General features: G+C 30.4%; 1 protein-coding gene across 1 annotated transcript in view; it reads right to left on the bottom strand.

Moving 5' to 3' along the window:
• LOC142332206 (uncharacterized) overlaps positions 1-10223 on the bottom strand; it is a 266974-nt gene extending 256751 nt beyond the window's left edge. The window contains exon 1 of the mRNA XM_075378497.1: positions 10132-10223. The gene's annotated coding sequence lies outside the window, so the exon portion shown is untranslated. The remainder of the gene's footprint in view (positions 1-10131) is intronic.
• Positions 10224-10475: the final 252 nt, after the last annotated feature.

A 10475-nucleotide genomic window follows, 5' to 3' on the forward strand; every position in this document is an offset into this window, starting at 1 on the left:
ATTAATAATATTGTAAAAACATAACTCGGTCTGGTTGGGTCTCGAACTTGATCGCCCGGTTGACTCGGTAATTCGTGCGGTAAGCCTCGCGGCTACACCGGTACGCACACCGTAAAAGCGAAATTCGTTCTATGTAAGTTGTGAAATTACATTAGTTTAGTTAGTGCCGACAGTCACCGCTAGTACCATTACACCAATTAAATACGGTATACGCGGTCGCGCTTTTATTAAACTTATTAAATTAAATAAACGAAAAAATATTATATTTAAGTAAAATGATAAGTATTTTCAATTAAGTTGTGTGTGTATATGTATAAGCCGTGCATCAGAAACAATCTATAGCTATAGGACTTTTCCGGATCGAGCTTTAGCTGCGTGACGGGAAATCCTAAAACTGTGTGCTGTCGTCAGCTTTTTTAAATATGGTACACCTTTTTTTTTTATTAAATTGTAATTATTATTTCGGATAAAATTTTACATTTTTATTATAAAATTACATTTTTTTATTTTCCTGCTAATGTACATTGAGAACATTATTAAAAGACTAAGTGTGCAGATCAAATGAACGGCTAACGACTGTATGAGTATGTAGATGTGGGTGTGTGTGTTTGAATACGTTTTATAAAAAAATATTCTCAAAACGAAAAAAGTGTGATTTTTTTCTTACTGAAGTTGTTATTAAAATGTAAAAGAGCCGTAATTTATATTTTAGTACACTTCTTCAAAGATTCTAAGCTATCTATATCATTTAATCTAAATAGTTAAATGAGAGTTAAAACTGGATGTAGAATGGTAAATAAAAAAATACATTATATAAAGGGGGGTATCATATTTACATAACTGCTTAATGTTATAGAATTTAAACAAGAAATGATAATGCGTTTTACTGATAATTTACAGAATCCTATCTCGTAAGACAATGACTTCTTATACAAAAACTGTACAATGGTATGTGTGACAAAAATAATTGGTTGAACGATGGTCATAGGTATAATGTACAATATGTTTATATAAGAGAATGGAGAAGGGTTCCAAGTCACGTTCTATTACTAGGGGGCCCAATCCGGGAGAAGGCTTTTATTCATGCTGTATATGCTATACTAATTTCTGTTTTTTTGTCCTTTCTTTTTAATAAACTTTCTTGGTATATATATATATATATATGGATACACATGCACTTTTTTATTGTAAATGTAGTCCATCACTCATTCTTTTCTAACCAATTTTTAAATGAATATCAAAAATTTGAAATTATAATTTCAAATAATTACGAGGGATTTTCTTACTAAAAAAATATATAATAATAAAAAAAATGTATGTTATGTATTTTTTTAATTTACAAAGATCAGAATACCTTAGTTTGGTGTATTTAAAAAAATAAAACTTATTTTAAAGCCAATCTTCCTGGCAGAATGATAGTGTCTCGACCTTCTAACCGAAGGTCCTAGCTTCTAATCCCGGTCAAGTATACCATTTTTCATAAGCTACAAATTTCCATATTCATATTGCCAATACAAGTTTGCTGTAAAAGTTTTGTGGTGAAATAGTCCATCACTCATATTCTATTATTTTAAATAATTTATTGCGCGAAGAAGGACTCGAACCCAGAATTCTATGAATGAACTAATTTCATCCTAATAATAAATAATTCAGTTAGAAAAATAAAGCTACTTCTAAACGTTAAACTGAACCAATAAAAAGTTGTTAAAATTATTATATTTAATTACCATTTATATTTATATTAGGAAATAACGATTGATAAGGTTTTAATATTATTTCAGTTATTTCAACCTTGATTTGTTTAGAATAAAAAAAGCCGGCAAAAATTTGTATAACTTTTCCGGCTCTGTTCCTTACGTTCAACAAAATTCTAAATGGAGATTAAATAATATAATTAAATTAGTAAGAAAAAACTATTTTATTTTTTAGTTGATAATTAATCAAACAAAGATACTTTCACAGAAATATGCTAGTAGTACGTGAGAATACAAAAATGGAATTTTGTAGCGCATGAAAAATTCCATGTCTGACCGGATTTCTAACTCGGCACCCCCTGATGAAAGGCTGAAACCCATATTATTCCACCTTGGAGATCGGCATAAAATCATCGGTCCAATTTGGGCATATGCGGTTTTCACCTTATCTTGAGGTTTTGACATCTCAGGAACCTAAAAAACCGGATAGAAATTTTCCGAATGTTAATAATGTACGTATGTGTGTAGGCGAGCTTGCGTGTGTTTTCGATGTCGTCCTCTAAATCACCTTATTTCTCCGAAACCACTGGACCGAGTTTTACCAAAAATTGGTAAGATTACTTCTATATATGAGGCATTGATGCCATTACAATTTCAATTAAAAGGACAAGGGAAAGAGTGTATAGAGCAAGGTCACCCTCAATATCTCGATATTTCGCATAATTAAGGTCATATTTTCTTAGATATATTTTTCACGATTAAAAAATAACAATATTTGCAAAAAAAAACATTTTTGCAAAATCGTACTCGCACCCCAAAAATTGCTGTTGTATTCGTCTGCTATGTTGTGACGTCACAGGTGAGGGGTAGTCTTATTAAATGAATAATATATAAATTTAAAAAAAATAACTTAGTCTGGCCGGGCCTCGAACGATCGTCTGGTTGACTCGGTACCTGGTGGGTTAAGCCTCGCAACTACACTAATCTGTTGACTACACAAGCGAAATTTATTTTATGTAAATTGTGAAATTACATTAATTTAGTTAGTGCCGACCGTCGCCGCTAGTACCGCCACAACCACGCGAATTAAATACGGTATGCGCGCGCGCTTTACTTAGAATCATTGAATGAAATAAACGAAAAAATTATTATATTTAAATAAAACAATAAATATTTTTAATTGTGTCTGTATGTGTTTGTAAGCCGTGCATCAGAAATAACCCTCAGTTGTAGTGCTATCACGCCACGCGTCTAAAGCTGCGTTCCGGTGACTTCCTCAGTGAAATGATATGCTGAAATTTTTAGTACGTTAATTAAGGAGCAAAATTAATAATTTCGTATGGTTTTTGACCTAAAATATCGAATAAAATAGATTCTAGAACCGTAGTTCAACCGTCTTTGGTAGTTTTTGAGTAATCTGTGGTGAAAACCAATAAACTGGAGTAAAAAACTCTGTTTGTTTTTTATGTTTGACGTTTGTTAAACGGGTAATAAACACATAAAACCTTTAGATAAAACTTGTAGAGAATTCAATTGTAAACAAAATGGTTCACAAGTTTAATACAACAAAGAAAATTTAGAAAGATCGAGTTTTATTCAGAAACAGTACTTTACTGAATTTGTCAGAAAAGTAATAATATAAATACTGTAAAATGTGTTGTTAGTGAAGGTTTTTTTGTGAATTTTAGTTTTTAGAAACTGTGAATTTTCACGAGTAGAACAGGTTTTGAAAGTCTTCGTGCCATCATAAATTTAATGTTCCTTATATAGAAGTATTTTAGTCAATTTTGAAGAATTTATTTCGAGCCGGAAATTTTAATCAAAATACTACAGTTCAACACACGTACGAAATGTGTTAAAAATGTAACGAAAATTTTTGTTTTTTTGTATGAATTTTATTTTTTCGTCTACATTAATGTTATTCCCTTCAAAATCGTTCACATTAGATATTATACAGTTATGCCAACACTATTTCCAATTCTCGAAACACTTCTGGAACTCGATTTTTGGAATAGTGTTTAGCTCTTTCAGCTATTCGCTTTTAATCTCATGCTTTTAAAACGACGGCCCTTTAAGGTTCTGTTTATTTTTGGGAATAGAAAAAAGTCACACGGGGCTATATCGGACGAATATGGTGGTTGAAGTATCATTACAGTGTTGTTTTTGGCTAAAAATTAACGAACAAGCAAAGAAGTGTGAGCAGGCACATTATCGTGGTGTAAAAGCCATGAATTGTTTCGCCAAAAATCCGGGCAGTTTTTTTGGATTGGTTCACGCAAACGGCGTTGTATTTGTAGGTAATACTCCTTATTGATCGTTTGACCTTGTGGCAAGAACTGATGATGCACTATGCCGTTAAAATCGAAGAACACAGTGAGCATAAACTTCAAACATTCGACAGTACTTGTCGTGCTTTTTTCGTTCTTGGTGATCCAGAATGCCTCCAACAGCCTTAAATTCGACATCATATCCGTAAACTCATGTTTCATCACCTGTTATGACACGTTTCAGGAGTTCTGCATAGTTGTTGACTTCATTCAGCGACTCCTGAAAAACTTCCATTCGTCGCTGTTTTTGTTCGAAATTCAACAATTTGTTAAGATTTTGCTGTTACGTTTCATTCCCAAAACATCCGAAAAAACTTCATGGCATGAGCCAGTTGATATCCCAACATCAACGACTTCTCTGATTGCGATTCGGCGATCATTCGTAATCATTTTTTTCACTTTTTCATGTTTTCATCAGTTGTTGATCTGCTGGGGGGTCCGGAGCGCTCGTCATCTTCAACGTCTTCATAACCTTCTTGGAAACGCTTATACCTCTCGTAAACCCTTGTTTTACTCATAGCAGACTTAGCAAAAGCAGTATTTAACATTTTTTAAATATTACTACATTTTATTCCATTTTTACACCAAAATTTAATACAAATTCTCTGACCCATTATATATACAAATAAAAAATTTGTAAATATTTTGCCGATGGTAACAAAACACGTGTTATCCTTTTGACAGCTGATAACAGACTAAGCATCCAATACGGCTAAAAATGTACAGATACGTTTCAAACATGTTTACCAATACAACAACGAAAAAATCCCGAGAATTAGACTAATACAACCCGCGAAATTTTAAAATTCTGTTTAGTTTTTGAACATACTTCGTATATCTTCCGGAAATTTCTATAACTTTTCTTATTTGTTTTTGGACTAAGAGAGTCTTGAAATGTCGACGTTTGCAAAAAAAAAATCAAATATACAAACTTTTGGCTGATCGCTGCACATATAGTGCTGCTACGGCAATAGAGATTTAAATAACCTGGAATAAAAAATATTTAAAAAAAAGCAAGTCTTCAGTGGCTATTTTTTACCTAGTAAAGTTCTTGTGTTTTTGACACAATTTATTATTATTATTATTTGACACAAATAATAAATTATTAATTTGTTATTGTACGCAGTAGTTTCTTATAGTTATGGTAATGTAACGAACGTGAGATAAAAAAGTGAAATTAGATTTCTCTGAGAGTAATAATGTTAATTATACAGTCTAAGGTAAACAGAGTAAAGTAGTAATTTGTGTGACTGAATATTATTTTCATTTCGGTGATTTTTTGTACAGTTTTACTACAACATATTCAACTCATGCTGTAATGATAAAAGGTTTAATGAGAAACCACTTTATTCCTCACTTTTCCTAATAAGCTTGACCTGTGCTTTTTGTAATTCTTAGGAACGGTCTAAGAATTACAAAGGAGGTTATGCGGTACATAATGCTGCCAGCCGCACGTCACTAAATATCTTCGTTGGCACGTAATTAAAAAAGTTCGGTTTTTTTTAAACAGATCACGTATGTTGTCCTGTATTTGGTCCTAAACACAAACTGTATTTGTGTTTTATGTTATGTCCTTACAAGTTTCATGATTACGGAAAAATAATATTTTATAGTAAAACCTTAAATTTTTTTCGGGTGAGAATTGTGTTTAAATTTACATTTTTTTACCTAAAGTTTATTCGTGTTAATAATTTGAAAATATTTTTTTCTTTCTAAAAACTGACTAGTAAAATTTTCATAGCAAATTTAAAAGTTAAAATATATTAATGAAAAGATTTCTCTATTTTACAAGCCGCTGCATCAAATTTCATGATTATAAATTGAAAAAATTCTGATAAATAAAACAGAATACATCAAAATATAAGCATATTTACATGGATACATACAGAATTTTTTTTTCAAAATTTTATCACATTCGAACTTAACAGACTTAACAGAATTCAATAAGTGTATGTATGTTAGATGCTATAACCGGATTTGAATAAAATATCGTGGATACCTATGTTCTTTGGTGGTTGGGTTTCAATTAACCGCACCTCAGAGACTGTACAAGACTACACTTTATTTACATTAATACATATCATCCTCTGAAATAATACCTTACGGTGGTTCCGGAGGCTAAACAGAAAAAGGAGAAAGAGAGAAATGCTATAACCGAAAATATAAATAAATACTATTCCACGTCAGACTTTTTTTCAGAATTTTTAACTTCATCGTCACCTGCGAATTGCTTACCACTCAAAAATGCCTTCAATTTTCCAAACAAATAGTAATCAGAAGGAGCTGCTAAGTCCGGGGACTATATGGTAGGTGATCGTAAATTTCCCATCTAAATGTTCTCAGTAAATCACGTGTCGGACCCGCAACATGTGGACGTATATTATCGTTCAGCAGGACGAGGCTATCGGTCAGCCGCCTACGTCGCCGATGTTAAATCTGGCGCGCCGTAACTTACGTAGAGTTTCGCAGTAAGTTTCTGCATTTATAGTCGTTCCACGCGGTACGAAATCAATCAGCAGTATGCTAAACCGATCTGAAAGAGCTGTGGCCATCAGTTTGTGTCTAAATGGTGCGGCTTGACCATTGTTGGTCTGGTTGGTGATTGAGGACAACGCCGTTGACTTGACTGCCGTTTTCTTTCTAGCGTGTAATACGAAATTCATGTTTCATCGCCGGTAACAATTGAATTAAGGAACTCTTTACCTTTTTCTATGTAGCGCATCAAAAATTCCAAAGATCCCATTCGGATTTTTTTATTACGTTCTGTTAAGAGGTGCGGTACCCGATATGCGCAAACCTTTCTGAAGGCTAACCGGTCATGAACAATGCAACCGATAACAGCTCTTGAAGATAAGGAAAAAGAAGGGCTAGATCTGAAATCACTGAGCGACGATCTCTTCTGATTTCATCATCGACGCGTTTCAACAAGTCCTCGGTGATTATCGAAGGCTTCCCCAAACGTTCTTCATTGTAAATATTAATTCTGTTATTTCTACACCAATCACATCATTTCTGGACGTTTCTTTCATTCATTACATTATCATCGTACACAGAACTAACTGCCTATGAATTTCAGCCTGCTTAACGTTTTGATAATTTAAATCACGTATGACCACGTATTTCACAGTCGGGAACATCGATTTTCCTATTCATTTTATAACGTAATAACTAACACATAATCAAAGATACTACAACGCGAGAACTTACAGACAACAATGCACTGTGTACGTTACTAGCGTGGCCAAGAACGACACAGGTTAGCCAACTTTAAAGAGAAAGATTTTCCAGCGGTCTTTACTTTAGAGATATCCCTCGTAATTATTACATTTGTTGAGAATAGGTCAACATTTTTATAACATTTAAAAATATACCGTAAAATTTCTTTTTTATGGAGTAAAACTTATCATTTATAAACAGCAGAATTAGAAAATATTTAAAAGTAATCCATAATACCATCCAGTAACACAAAATAAGTTGTACTTACAAGAAAGCGATTTATTTTGCGCATGAAAACTGAATTTTTTTCAGTTTGGATAAAAGGTACCGAAGTAGCCGTCGTAGTCCAAGGTTCACTGCGTCAGCTATCTAATTTACTTCTATTCAGTAAAGATAATTTTATATCTCAAAACTATTACACCTCTATTAGTTACATTTGTTTATCAGAGAAACTGATTCAGTTAAATGTTTTTAAATTTATTTAAAATTAGGAGTTCAGGAAATTTGAGAGTTATATTTTAAAAGAGTTCATATTTCATTAATTTTTTTTTAAATTATACTTTTGAAATATGGTTGAATTATCATTAAAATGTTAACAACAAAAATTTTGTTTTTAATGTATATCATTTTTACTTCGGAAAGGAAGTATTATTTCGAAAAATTTCGGTTTTCAGATTTCATCGAAAATATCCATTTTGATCATCCCTGAATCCATGTTGAATAGTTCCGGCGTGACATCTGAACGTACCTATGTTTCTCGCATAACTCAAAAACAATTAGCCGTAGGATGTTGAAATTTTGGCTTTAGGACTATTGTAACATCTAGTTGTGCACCTCTCCTTTTCATTGCAATCGACTGGACCAAAAGTGTCCAAAAAGCCCAAAATAAAAAAAAATATTGATTTTTACTTTTTCTTAACTGCAGTAATAAGCCGTCATTGATAGCTTTTCAGCGATGTATCTATCATAAGTGGTACTTATTTTCACTGGTTCTAGAGTTATAACCAAATGAAATTTTAATTAATGAAATATTTGGACTTATAAAAAGAAGACACATCTGTTCGAATCAGACTTCATCTCCTTTTATTAACTTTTTTTTTAATTTAAATATATTGATTTATTAATAATTATTAACCTGTGATTGTAAAAAGATTTTTACAAAAAAAATAGTAATTCAATAATAAAAAAAGATATGAAAAAATGTAATAAAAATATAAATATAAAAAAAATATATATATAATTTAATAGGCGCACAAGGAAGCCATCAGATTTTTTATTACTTATATCAAATTAACTTAATATATTTTTCTAAAAAAAAAAGAAAAGAATTTTATATATATAGGTTTAATTAGCTGGGAACAGATTTCAACCTCTTTCACTAATAGGGTAATATAATCCCATACCCTAGAAATAAAAATATTATTATTATTTTTTTTTTTGTTAATCACGTTTGAAATTGAATCTATTTTTAATTTTATTTTAAAATATATTAAACTTTTGTACATCCAGATTATTTCTTTCTCTAAATCAATTTTTCGTTTGGTAAATTATATTTTATCAGGTATTGATATTTTACAAGTAATTAAAATAGCTAAAAACTAATATTATTTTTAAAAAAATATTTTAATTATACCATAAAGTATAATGTAGTAATTAATTATAAACGATAATCTATAAAATATGATTTTTTTAGAATAAAAAAAAAACCTCAAAGCCTGACCAGGATTCGAACGTATAAAAAGTATAAAAAGCTGAGATGTATTGTACTCCGGCAAGAAAATCAGTAAATATTATTACTTAAGTACGGAGCAAGATTTATAGATTTATTAAAAATATTTTATTCTTTTACTGGTTTAACAAATCAAAAATTCTTTCTAAAATTATTAAGAATTTAAATAAATGTTTTGATTAGAAATCGGGGATTAATATTTTTATCTCTATAAAAAAAAAACCACTGGTTACGTTCAAGAATATCGATACAAGTATTTTTATTATAATTTTTCTAAAAATATTAATTTTTTTTGCGTATAAGAAATTCATTATTGATGTAAATCGAAAAAAAGTTATATAAATTCAACAACTGAAAAGTACCAGTTGCCAATTTGTTTTAATACGCTAAGTACCCACCGGATTGGTGGTCAAGTGGTGAACGCGTCTTCCCTAATCAGCTGATTTGGAAGTCGAGAGTTCCAGCGTTCACATCCTAGTAAAGACAGTTACTCTTATAAGATTTCAATACTAGATCGTGGATACCGGTATTCTTTAGTGGTTGGGTTTCAATTAACCATACATCTCAGGGAATGGTCGAACTGAGAATGTACAAAACTACACTTTATTTCCACTCATACATATTATCCTCATTCATCCTCTGAAGTATTATCTGAAAGGTAATTACCGGAGGCTAAACAGGAAAATATATATACGCTAAGTAAAGCTACATTTATTTGTTTCTTTAGAAAGTAAATATATGAATAATATTTTTTTAAAGTTGTTTATGTTTATTATGATGAAGGCTTATCAGTTAGCTGTTCTCACGTGCTATTCCCTTTAAGAATTTAGGAAATATTTATGTCTAATTATATATGTCGTTAATTCAGGAATAATATATAATTACATTTTCAAGGTTACAATAAAAATAAGTAATTAATAAACAAGATGTATGATACTGCAGATTATTCAACTAAATAAATTTATAATTGGGCTTCAATTTAAATTTTTGATAAGAATATCATCTTATCAGTCATTTTCATTCAAATTTCTTTACTTCGTGGAATATTCCGTGAACATATATATATATATATATATATATATTACACAGAATAATAAAAAGAATAAATAAATAAATATATTTCTTAATATATATATCTATAAATAGTAAATATTTTAAAATTTACCTGAGAGAATTCCTTTTAAATTTTAAACAGTAAATTATTCCATTTGCTGATAATTTTTTTTATTAAATGTATAATCCACCACAAATTTTTTTATTAAAATAATTATTAAAACACATATATTTATTATAGAAAAAAAAATCACTGGGTTGTTTTTTATGGTTCACTTAAAAAAAAAAAATAATTAAAAAAAAAAAATAGATAAATTGTAATAACAATAGGCCACACGCAATTATATAAAAAATAATATTTTATAAAAAACCAGAGAGAAAAAAAGCACACAAAAATTATATAAACCACGTCTATCGCGTTCAAAGCGCGCCAACGTACTGACGGTCCGACTAGAA

Source organism: Lycorma delicatula, chromosome 11 (assembly GCF_047948215.1).
Source record: "Lycorma delicatula isolate Av1 chromosome 11, ASM4794821v1, whole genome shotgun sequence".
In the NCBI taxonomy this organism is placed as follows: Eukaryota; Metazoa; Arthropoda; class Insecta; order Hemiptera; family Fulgoridae; genus Lycorma; species Lycorma delicatula.